This window comes from Pongo abelii, chromosome 1 (assembly GCF_028885655.2).
Source record: "Pongo abelii isolate AG06213 chromosome 1, NHGRI_mPonAbe1-v2.0_pri, whole genome shotgun sequence".
Lineage (NCBI taxonomy): Eukaryota > Metazoa > Chordata > Mammalia > Primates > Hominidae > Pongo > Pongo abelii.
Window position 1 is genome coordinate 1680771 of NC_071985.2, and position 12952 is coordinate 1693722.

Genomic DNA, 12952 nt, shown 5'->3' on the forward strand with positions numbered 1-12952 from the left:
AAAAAACAAAAAGTAAAATGTGAAGCACAGCCAAAAGATGTTTTCTAAGACCTGTAGGCTTTAGATAGTTCTGGTCACCTAATCTGGCCCCTCCCCAAAAGAAAGAAGAAGAAATAACTGTGTTTCATACACTGGGAGTAGATTGTACTCCTGGTCACACCACAGCTTTAAGCCACCCTTAGTCATTTTTCTGTTTTCTGTATCTCCCCAACTCTTGCCTCAGCTAGAAGAAGAAACAAATAAAAAAGATGAGGCCATTGGTGGGAGGGTCCCTATCAGTCCTAAATCATACTGTGGCACAAAGGGAAGACAAGGCTAGTGTTGAAGCCTGTGGAGATCTTGTCCAAGTCACTCTTCTCCTGTGAGATGGTTTCCCTTCCTCTGCCAAAAGCAGAGTTTGGATCAGACACAAGTAATTCTGCTTGCAGAGTTACGTAGACGATTCAGCGATGATGATAGTACTTCAGCAATTCCATCAAATAAGCCCCCCCTTTTTTTTTTCCTAAAGATGGGCTGTCACTATTTTGCCCAGGCTGGTCTCAGACTCCTGAGCTCCCACCATGGCCTCCCAAAGTGCTGGGATTACAAGTGTGAGCCACCACACCCAGACTCCAGACACACTTAATATTAGCAACAAACACTGATACTGTTTGGTCTTAAAAGTGATGGTCAGTGCCCACTACTAGTCCGTACAACAAGGCTAGAGGTTAGAAAACTTGCTTAGGGCAGACTGGCCACAGGAAAGGAAGTGTTGAGGGGACCACTGGAAGACCAGGTACCTCCAGCAGCCCAGACCCATATATAGGGCAGCTGGCAGAGTGCCAGTGGCCCAGCATCCGGGGGATGGTTAGTAGCGATCATGAGCTCATCAAGGGCAAAGCCCAGGGGGTCCATCTGTACCTGTTTTTCCCACCAGATACCAATTGGGAACTTTATCTTCTCTTGAAACCACAGCCTTTAACCAGGTCACCATGATTAATGTGCATATAATCACCGAAGTACAGAGAAGCCATAGAAATTCCCTGTGAGAAGATGCAAAACTCCAAGTGTGGGAAAGCAGAGTCCTCAGGAATATACAGAAGTGGGAGGAACCAGGGGCTTACCTCACACATCTTGGCCATAGCCAAAAATATCACAGGCAGGCTGACAACTGTGTGACAAAGGGCTATCTTCTAATCACACAACCAAATGGCAGGAGAACCACCCTTTTTCCATCACCTGCTTTAAAAAAAAAAAAAATTTGCTCTGGTATGGTTGTGTCTGTCCTGCCCCATTATATTGGTCTTGCTACACCTTGTCAAAATACGAAGACGTTGGATACCTGCTGTTTTGTACCTTTTTACGTGATGATCAGTTACGTATAGCCACAAGAGAAGATGGAGGAGAGTCTTAGGAAAAGATGAAGTTTATTCTACTCGCAGGTCCTAGAGACAGGAGGCCACAGCAGGCCAGGCTGTTTTTCCCACATGGGAAGCAGAAGACAGGAGCAAGGAGAAGGTTTGGGCCACCGTCTTTATTGGGGTTTCCTTTGAGAGAGTCAAAGCAGGGCAAGGTGAACAGTTTAGGATTGGTTAGTTTGAATAATTTCTGTGGGCTTTGGGTTACAGGGATGGTTCCTAATTGCCTGGCACCAGGCTCTGGGATGCGTAAGACAGAGGAATGTTGGCTCCTGGGGTGTCATGTCAGATATTGGAGGTATGGGTCCGAATGGTTTAGTTTGTGTATCAAAAGCATGCTCCTTGCTGGGCAAGGATTCACTGGCACATAAACCTCAGATAAGGGGGCCTAAGGACTAAACTCTAACTGGTATTGTCTTAAATTTCCTCCTGAGGAGCCTGGAGGAAGTCGTTCCCAAGAGCCAGGCCTAACATTCTTTTCTGCTGACCCCAAATTTTAAACAAAGATTCTCTTCTATAACCTATTGCAAATCAGAAAGTCTGAATTCTACCTATAACCTGTAAGCCTCCGCTTCAAGGTATCCTGTCCGTTTGAGGCTAAACTGATGAGTAATTTCATTGTATTGATTTACAATTTTGCTTGTAATTTCTGCTTTCCTAAAATTTACCCCTGCCTTTATTTTTCTCTTCTCCTTTCTTTTCTTTTTCTCTTTTTTTTTTTTTTTTCTTTTTTTAATGACTAGTCAGATGCAGTAGTGAGAATCGGGGGAAGAGCAGAACAAGGTGTTTGATGTGTAACTGACTGTGAACAATTGTGATAACTCATTACCTTTGCACCAGCCGCCCTGCCTTTAAAAACCCTTTCTTGCAAGCCACTGTGGAGGTCAGATATGAAGTGTGAGCTGCCTCATTCTCCTTGCTTGGCATCCTGCAAATAAACACCTTCCTTTCTCCTGCCACAAACCTCAGGGCGGGTGTTTGTCCTCATTGCACTAGACGAGTGGATCCCAGTTAGATTAAATAATGGCCAGGTGTGCAGTGTTGGGGCTCGAAGATGGTAAGTACAGACTTGCATTATAGTTGAGAAGAAGAGGACAGATGATATCCAATACATTCCTTTCTCACCACTTTCTCCACGGTTACTCACGAAGGGCAGAGACCTCTGTCTGTGTCTGCTTGCATCATCCAGCTTGCGGTCTAAGACAACATGCTCCTGCAAAATGAGAGCTTGGTATGTGTTGGACAGAGCTGCACCCCATCACTTCTGCCCTCCCAGAAGAAACATAACTCCCATCCAAGCAGGTGCTTGGAAACCAACATGTTCAGGTGCTGGGGAGAGCTGCCACTGCTCAGACACCAGTCTGTGGTATCAACTAGGTATCCCGCAAACACTCTTTCTCTGGCAATAGATATCCTGCAAACACTCTTTCCAAATACAGTCACATTCACAGGTCCCAGGGAAAGATCTTCATGGAGGCCCCATTCAAACCACTACAGTTCTTTTAAGGGGAGATTTAAATCTCACAACCAGTTAGGTAATCAATAGTGTTCTACCACTCCAGGAAACTAAAGCTGCCCTCCAGGTTCTTGTTTCTACAGTAAAGTGATTCTCCCTCAGGAAATAGTTATCTTCATGTAACCAGCTCAAGTTCAGCTGCTCACAAGAAGCCAGGTGTGGTCAAAGGAAAGCAGCTTTACTAATGAAATACTAGCAGATGGGAAATGCCAAGGCCTTAAAGAAAGCATTTCCAAAGTTTGGGCTGAGGGCAGGGGCTGAAAAAAGGGAAGCCTGATGTGAAAGTCATGCTGGAGTTGTGCAGGTGCAGGGACTGTGTCCTGCCCTGATGCCTGTCTTGAGTTATGGTCCACCTGGAGCTCAGGCTGGCACCATCTTCACAGCGGCCATGGCTATGTAACTGAGCAGCTTGGCAGCTAAGCCTCAAACCACGTTTTAAAACTTTTTTTTTCCTTTCTCCTTTCCTCCTTGAACCATCTAGTCTCAAGCTGTAATAACTTCATTATTTATTTATTTATTTATTTATTTATTTATTTATTTATTTTTGAGACAGAGTCTTGCCCTGTGCCCCCCAGGCTGGAGTGCAGTGGCATGATCTGGGCTCACTGCAGCCTCCACCTCCTGGGTTCAAGCAATTCTCATACCTCAGCCTCCCTGGTAGCTGGGATTACAGGCATGTATCACCATGCCCAGTTAATTTTTGTATTTTTTAGTAGAGATGAGGTTTCGCCATGCTGGCCAGGCTAGTCTCGAACTCCTAACCTCAGGGGACCCGCCTGCCTCAGCCTTCCAAAGTGCTGAGATTACAGGCGTGAGCCACGACGCTTGGCCAACATGTTATTATTTTGACTTCTTACCACAAGCAGCGAGCAGCCAGAGCCTTTTTTTGCTGGTTACAGTCGGGCTGTAGATTATCCATCTTGAGGCAATCTGTAAGTGGGGGCGAATTTCACAGCTGGACCTGCATGCCTGGTGTGTTTTTAATCAACCCCTGGAATTTCCTAACAAGCATATGTTAGATAAAGGTGCTTGGGGTAAGGAAGTGTGCAGTGGAAAAGGGAAGGGACTGCAGTTTCAAAGTACATTTCAAGGCTATATTTTAAGACAAAGGAAAAAAAGGTTTTTACAGTTTGTTTCAAGGTTATATCTTGAGACTGGAAAGAAAGGAAGAAAGAAATAAGTTTTAAAATGCATTTTGAAACTCAGCTATTCACATTTAGTCAAGAATCTAGAGTGTTACTGGGTGTGGTGGCTCATGCCTGTAATCCCAGCACTTTGGGAGGCTCAGGCAGGCTAATTGCTTGAGCACAGGAATTTGAGACCAGCCTGGGCAACATGGCAAAAACTTGTCTCCAAAAAAAAATACAAAAATTAACCAGGTGTGGTGGTGTGCACCTGTGGTTCCAGCTACTCAGGAGGCTTAGGCAGGAGGTTCACCTGAGCCTGGGAGGTCGAGGCTGCAATGAACCTTGATCATGCCACTGCACTCCAGCCTGTGCGACAGTAAGACCCTGTCTAAAAACAAAAAACAACAAAAAAGAATCTAGAGTGTTAAAGCTGAAAGAGACACAGTAAGTTGTCCAGAGCCCTCCTTTGGCCGGGGGGGACAACTTAGTTAAATGTTTTATCTAAGGTTACAGAGTTTGGGCTGAACCAAGTTTCCTGCAACCTCATTCAGTTCTGGGGCTGATCCCGTGGTCACCAAGGCAGGTGAGGATGTAGAGGCAGAGACTGTAAGTGCCTTGCCCTCAGACTGCCTCAGCAGGGCGGCGGTGAAGCCACGCTGCTCACCATAGACCGTACAGTGGCTTCAAGCTGGAGGAGGAGTAAGCCTCATAGATGCGGTCGCTTTTCTGAGAGAATGGGACAGTCTGAGAATACTGAATGAGTGAGTGGTTTTATCATTGTTTTTGGCAGGATGGAGGTGGGGGAAATTTTTCTGAGCTGGGTTTTAAGAAGCAGGAAGAAGCAAATTACTTTTCTGCATCTTATGGCTGGATGGGAAGAAGTTTATGACAGAGGCATGGCTGAAGCTGGGCAGTTCTACACCCCCCCCCCCCCCACCCGCCTGGGCGCCTCTCCCTCAGCTCCAGGTGGAGCCTGGAGCGCTGCTCTAGAGGCTGGGCTTTCCTCAGGCTGTGCTCAGTCTCAGGGCGTGGCTGAAGATAGGACGTCTGCTGAGCCTCAGGCCTGACAGTAACAGTGAAGTGAAGACAGATTCAGAGAAGAAAACAAAGGTTTTTAAAGGAAGACCCTGGTCTGTTTTGAAATGGGGTCGGGGAGAAGGGCCTTTGGGAGAGGACGGCTTCCCTTGCCTGGAAATGTCTAGGAGCCACTCTTGCCACCCATGCCCTCTCCTTTGCCCAGTCAGAGCCACCGCAGCCACCAGCCCCATCAGAAAGGGGCTTAGGAAAATCCAGGACACCGTGGCTCTGCTGCCCTGTGACCCTCACAGCCCCCTCCTGTCTCCTCAGAGGGGCAGCTATTTTTGCAATCCCAAAGCATCACTTTTGGGATGGGTTTAATCCAACCGTGCTGCAGCAGAGGCTCAGGCAGGGTCCAGGTCTGAGTATGGTGGTGCATCCTAGTCCATAGTTGTCTTCATAACTGAATTGACTTTCCGGCATAAGTCATGGAAACGCCATTTGTGCGCCACTGACTTGGGGGTATTCAGTTCTCCCAACTCCATTCTCCAATCTGCTTGTCTGTTTTCCAGAGAGGTCTGCAAGTGCTCTCTAGGGAGACGCAGCGGTGGGCCCTGCCCGGATTCCAGGCTCAACACTGCTGCGTGGCTCTGAGCAATTTCCTAGGAGTCTGTAGAAGCGGCTCCAGGGCACCGCCCTGGGGCTGCCTGGGCAGAGGTGCAACTGTGCCTGCAAGCCCTTAACCTGAGCTGGGGGGATGGAGGGGTGAGGGCTGGGAGTGGCGAGGGACGCTTTTTCTTCAAGATTTTATCTGTACCTCAACCCTCCCTCCCTCTGGTAGATGACGATCAGGCCAGCAGAACAAGACTCAGGAGCCTTCCTATGACTGGGAAGAAGAGACTTGCATTATTCACCTCCCGTGGCACCTGCTGAAACGCCAGGCCCTCTTGGAAGAGCTTGGCACGTAGCAGCTCACTGAATCTTCACAGTCACCCTGCAAAGGAGGCACAATCATCATGCCCATTTTACGGATGGGCCACACAGTGACAGAAGAAGTTGCTGAGGGACACACAGCAGACCCAAGATTTCAATTCAGGCAGCCTGTCCAGAGTGGGCATTTCATAGTGCGCGGAGCTGCTATATACTAACGAGTAATTAAAGGCATTGAAAGGTTTTTGTATTGGTTCGAACCCCAAGAGCGCGCCAACAGACAACACAAGGCGGTGTGGAGCAACATGCTGTTTTAATGAGCACCTGGGTGCCGGCGGGCTGAGGCCTAAAATGGTGTCAGCACCAAATGAGGACAGGGCAGGGATTTTATAGTCCTCTGCAAACAGGAAGTGTCCCAGTCTGAGGTGACTGCTACGTAGTACTCAAACGGCCTCTTTCTCGATCTTCAGGGGTACGTGTCTTCTGGCCAGGGTAGGTGTCTTCCGGCCAGCCCTCTTCCTGCTTCTGCTTCTCGCTGACGCACGCTGCTGGTGCAAGTGGCCTTGTGCCTCGGGACTGGGCCTGAGAAGGGAGGAGTTATTCATCCCCCCAAGCTTTCGGCCCCGGGGAGAATCTTTCATTCCCGTCTATTTGGTTATAGAAAAAGGGAAAAGGGGCGACTTTCTCAATAACTACTTCAAGCGTGACATGGGGGGTGGCGTGGGTACCTTGGAAACAAAAACTTAATTTTTGGGGTATTCTTGAGAGACGAGTTGGTATCCATAGTGTCGTTGTAGCAGGAGCATTGTCTGGATTGTCTGGCAGTTAACTGTAATTTCTTTTTTCTCTTCTTTTTTTTTTTTTTGAGACAGAGTCTCGCTCTGTCGCCCAGGCTGGAGGGCAGTGGTGCGGTCTCGGCTCAGTGCAAGCTCCGCCTCCCGGGTTCACGCCATTCTCCTGTCTCAGCCTCCCAATTAGCTGGGACTACAGGTGCCCGCCACCATGCCCAGCTAATTTTTTGTATTTTTAGTAGAGACGAGGTTTCACCGTGTTAGCCAGGATGGTCTCGATCTCATGACCTCTTGATCTGCCCACCTTGGCCTCCCAAAGTGCTGGGATTACAGGCGTGAGCCACCGCGCCCAGCCAACTGTAGTTTCAACAAGAGTTTTAATGGCTTTTATTATCAGTGGGATAAGACAGGGGAGAAACAGGAGGACCCCAATGATGAAGATTACTGCCCTACCAGCGTTTTAAATCCTCCTAAGTTAAAGAACCACCCTCCTAGAAGGTTGGTTGGGTCCCATCCCTTCCAGGTTTGGACTGGTACACGGCTACTTTTCTGATGTTTGAAGTGATTTCTAGAACCACTTTTCCATTACCGTCTGTGTTAAGACAGCAGTTGGAGATATTAAACTTACCACAGACCGTACCCTCTTCTGCTAATAAGTAGTCTAGTGCCAGCCTGTTTTGATAAATTGCCACATGCATTTGGTTTTGTTGTTGCGTGAGCGTTTCCAAGGCTGAGGCGGTTTGGTTAGTGATTATCTCTAGAGCAGCCTGTAGTCTAATTATTCTATTTAGCATATATATGGGAGTGCAATAACCCTGTGAACCATCCTCAGCCCAAGTGGCAGGACCGTAATATTCGATGATCCGTTGTGGAGGCCACTTGTCCTCTCGCCGTCTTTGGCTTCCTCCTAACTTTAAGGACCGTTTTTCTCTGGTTATCATACGCAGGGACTCCGAGTGTGTCGGGGTTTTCCCACGTAAAGGCAAAGAGGTTTTGGGAATCAGGGTGTAAAGGAATTGTGAAAAAAACATCCCTTAGGTTTAGAACAGAAAAATGAGTGGTATTGGAGGGAATTGTGGAAAGTAAAGTGTATGGGTTAGGAGCTACTGGACATACTGGGAGTACAGCTTGGTTAATGAGCCTGAGGTCCTGGACTAAACGATAAGTTCCATCTGGTTTTTTAACAGGTAGAATTGATATGTTAAAAGGGGAGTCTATTGGGCGGAGTAGGTGACTGACGAGAAGGAGAGAAACGATAGGCTTTAGGCCTATGAGAGCTGCTTGGGGGATGGGATACTGCTTCTGTGATAGGAACTGGGTGGGCTCTTTAAGGGTAATGCAGACAGGGGTGTGGTGTTTTGCAACTGAGGGTGTGGAAGTATCCCAAACAGCGGGGTTAGCTACGGATGGGGGATAAGGAAAGGTTGCATGTTTTAGGGTGGGAGGTTGGAGGAGTAGAAGAAAGCTAGAAGTACCGGAGGGGTCTGGGTGGATGCGTTGGGTACCATGGGGAATGTGGAAGTGGAGAGTAGTGGAGAGTTTTGAAAGGATGTCTCTGCCTGGAAGCAGAGTTGGGCATGAGGGCAGGACTAAGAGTGAGTGAGGGAAAAGGCGTGAAGGGAGCAGAAGAGTGGAGGGTGGTTCACGGTTTGGAGACTTGTCCATCAATTCCCACAACAGAGACTTGGGAGGACTGGGTGGGTCCTGAAAAAATTAGGTAAAGCAGAGTAGGTTGCCCGGTATTAATTTAAAAAACATACTGACCTACCTGCCACCATCAGGGTTACCCTTGGCTCGGATGAAGCGACGGTAGTTGCTGGGGCGTCCATTCCAGGGCACCGTCAGTCTTCAGCAGCAAAGCCAATGAGAGTAGGAAGTTTTGGCTGGCTCAGGAAGGGATGGGGGCGGTCCTTACAGGGGCAGTTAACAGTCCAACTTCCAGTGGGGTTTTCTGCAGAGGGGGCATGGCCTGGTGGGCTTACCCGGGTTTGGGCATTGTCTGGACCAGTGGCCTACATTGCCACACTTGAAACAGGTGCCAGGTGGAGGTGGATTACCAGAAGGCTTCCGTGTGGAGCCACAGCCCCGTGGGCCTGCAGGGCCCCTGATGGCAGAGGCAAGCATTTGAAACTCTCCCTGTTTTTGCCTTTTACTTTCCTTATCATGATTGTTAAAGACTTTGAAGGCTAAATTAAGAAAGTCTAGTTGTGGGGTTTGAGGGTCGTTGTCAACCTTATGAAGCTTGTGCCAGGTATCGGGGTGGATTGGGAGATGAATCGAAGGTTTAAAATAGTGGTTCCTTCTGGGCTGGCTGGGTCTAGGTTGGTATACTTTCTCACGGCTTCAGTTAAACGACAGAGAAAAAGGGCTGGGTTTTCGTGGGGACCTTGGGTGATTTCTGAAAGTTTTTCATAGTTGACTGCTTTATGGGCACCCTTTTTGAGTCCTGCAAGGAGACACACAATCATGTGGTCTCGATGGCAGCATCCAGAAGCCCTGTCTTGATAATTCTAGAGGGGGTCCTGTTTGGGGACTGCCTCTGCACCAGTGGGCTGGGCAGGAGCCTGGTGATGAATTGTATCAGCATGTGCGTGAGTTAGGGTCCAGATATGGTCTCAGTCTTCTGGGGTGAGGGTGGAAGAGAGGATAATGTAGAGGTCATGCCAGGTTAGTTCATAAGACTGGGTGAGGTATGAAACTCTAATATAAGAGGCGGGGTCTTCTGGAAATGAATCAAGTCTTCTGTTAATTTGAGAGAGATTGGTGAAGGAGAAGGGAACATGAACTCTAACGATACCTTCAGTTCCTGCTACTTCCCGAAGGGGGCGCTGAAGTAAGGGCGGGGCATGGGCTGAAGATGGCGCCCAAGCGAGTATGGGCGGGAGAGAAGGAAAAGCCGGAAGTGGTTCCTGCTGAGGGTTTGAAGGGGGAAGGGGGGTTGAGTTAATAGGCAGCGGAGGATAGATAGGGGCCTAAGGTGGCGGGATGGGTTTACAGGCCTCAGGAGAGAGGGCAGTGATGAAGGAGAATGGGGACAGGCAACACTAGAATTGTCCTGAGGAGGGGACGGTGTCGGAAGAGAAGTGGATACTGCTGACTGGGAAGATGGCGGCTGAGAAGATAAAGAGGAGGCTTCGGGGTTAAAGAAGACGGTTGAGAGGGAGAGGAAGGGGCTGGGAGGGGTGGGCAGCAGCCTGCTGGATTAAACGAGGAAGAAGAGGTAGGGTTGGGAGGAAAAACGCGATCAAGGTGGCGAGAATGGAGGAGAAGAAACAGGTAAGCAAGAACTGCAGAGGTCGGGCTGTGATCTGAGTGCAAAAAGGCCTGGACAGAAGGACATAAGGAATCTCTCCCCATTTCTCCAGTCGTCGGCAATAATTGCTTAAGTCAGGTAAAACTGTAAAGTCTAATGTTCCATTTGCGGGCCATTTGGACCCGTTATCTAATTTGTACTGTGGCCAGACTGAATTGAAAAAAAGACAAGGCGCTTAGGGCGGATATCTTGCCTGAGGCCTAAGGTTTGCAGGTTTTTATGAGGTAGCCTAGCGGGCTGTCCTTTGGAAAGGAAGACTGAGAATTTCCCATAACAGAGGGTAGGCTCAGGAGAACAGGGAAAAGGAGACCGTCCTAGATGGCCAGAGGGAGACGATAAAAGGAGCAGTCATCACCGCTGCCTTTTTCGTTCCTGGAACGGGATCAAATGGCTTAGAGGCGACCCCCTAAGACCAGATGATCAGCGAGTGCCTGGCACATGCCGGAGCCTTCTTGGACCAACGCTGGATTTTCGAGCCAGAGAAACCAAGAGAAGACCTGTGGATTTTTCCCTGTTAATGTGGCTCCAGGGAAACTTACAAGTAGGCAAGATCAGTGACTGATGTGCATGCACAGAGAGGCGACTGGAGACTGAGGAGCTTCCTTTGTCCAGCGGCTGTGGCCTCCTCTCCGGGGTGCAGGGGTATGCCCACGGGGACACAGACCTGAGCCCCTCCTGGGCTTCGGCACCAGATTAAAGGTTCTTGTATCTGTTTGAACCCCGGGAGCGCGCCAACAAACAACACAAGGTGGTGTGGAGCAACATGCTGTTTTATTGGACGCCTGGGTGCAGACGGTATGAGGCCTAAAATGGCGTCAGCACCAAATGAGTACGGGGCAGGGGTTTTATAGTGTCCTGTAAACAGGAAGTGTCCCAGTCTGACGGGACTGCTACGTAGTAACCGGATGGCCTCTCGATCCTCAGGGGTACGTGTCTTCTGGCCAGGGTAAGTGTCTTCCGGCCAGCCCTCTTCCTGCTTCTGCTTCTCGCTGACGCACGCTGCTGGCGCAAGTGGCCTTGTGCTTCGGGACTGGGCCTGAGGAGGGAGGAGTTATTCATCCCCCCAAGCTTTCAGGCCCTGGGGAGAATCTTTCAGGCATAAAGTAATGAACACTAATAAGTGATTTTTAAATTACCCCTGTGATAAGGGCTACAGATTAGGAATACATAGAGAATGTATCAGGGAATTTTCCCTTAGTCTGTAGGGTCAGAGAAGCCTTCCAAGAGAAGTAACTTTGAAAGGTAGATGTGGAAGAGGAAGAAAAGGCAGCACAGGAAAGGGAGGAGGCAGGGCTGTCCATGGGTGGCAGGACTTCAGGAGGACCCGTGTAGCTTTGGGAATAAGGGACAGAGTGGCAACAGGTCTTGTTGGAATGTACCTTGAGAGCCTGTCACAGCAGGAAGGTGGCAGAACCAGGTTTGCATTTTCACTTTATTTATTTATTTTTAATTTTTTTTTTTTTTTTGAGGCGCAGTCTTGCTTCGCCCAGGCTGGAGTGCAGTGGTGCAATCTCGGCGCACTGCAAGCTCCGCCTCCCGGCTTCACTCCATTCTCCTGCCTCAGCCTTCCGAGTAGCTGGGACTACAGGCGCCCACCACCACGCCCGGCTAATTTTTTGTATTTTTAGTAGAGACGGGATTTCACTGTGTTAGCCAGGATGGTCTCCATCTCCTGACCTCATGATCTGCCCGCCTCGGCCTCTCAGAGTGCTGGGATTACAGGCATGAGCTACCGCGCCCGGCCACTTTATTTATTTTTTGAGACAGAGTCTCATTCTCTCATCCAGGCTGGAGTGCAGTGGCACCATCATAGCTCATTGCAGCCTTGAACTCCTGGGCTCAAGCTATCCTCCTACCTCAGCCTCCCAAGTAGCCGGGACTACAGGCATGCTCCACCATGCCTGGCTAATTTTTTAATTTATTTTTTGCAGAGACAAGGGTTCACCATGTTGCCCAGGCTCGTCTTGAACTCCTGGCCTCAGTCTCTCAAAGTGCTGAGATTACAAGTGTGAGCCACCTTGCTGGCCGAGGTTTGTATTTTTAAAGGTGGCTCTGCTGCAGTGGGGTGCAGACGAGAGAAAAATGGGGTATAGGAGGATAGTGGGGTACAGGGGGGAGGGGACAGTGGGGAACAAGGGAGAAGATGGTGGGATGCTGGGGAGAGGGCAGCACTGGGGGATTTCAGGTGAGTTTCAAGGCCACTGAGCTAGGACAGGTGAGATTCCAGCATAGAGGAGTTTGGAGGCAACAATATGGGTGAAGAGAGGTACAGAGATTTGAGAAGTATTTGGGTGGCAAGCTGGGAAGCAAACTTCCAGGTTTCTATGTGAACACAGGGGCGATGTCTTGGGGAGGAAGGAATATTGCAGCAAGAGTTCAGTGTGGAACATGCTGACTGGAAGGGTAGCCGTGGCAGGAGGCAGCTGAACATGCAATTCCAAAGAACAGAGAGAGCTTTAGGCTGCTGGGGAAATGTCTTGCCCTGTTGCTGTAATTGAAGCTGTGAGAGTAGATGAGGTGGGAAGAAAGCACCCACAGACAAGTGGCCAGGCGCGGTGGCTTAGGTCTGTAATCCCAGCACTTTGGGAGGCCAAGGTGGTGGATCATTTGAGCCCCGGAGTTCGAGACCAGCCTAGGCAACATGGAAAAACCTCATCTCTATAAAAAATACAAAAATTAGCTGGGTATGGTGGCATGTGCCTGTAGTCCCAGCTACTCTGGAGGGTGAGGTGGAAGGATTGTTTGAGCCCAGGAGGCGGAGGATGCACTGAGCCCTTGGTCATGCCACTGTACTCCAGCCTGGGTGACAGAGCAAAAACCTATATTGACATGGTTTGGCTCTGTGTCCCTACCCAAATCTC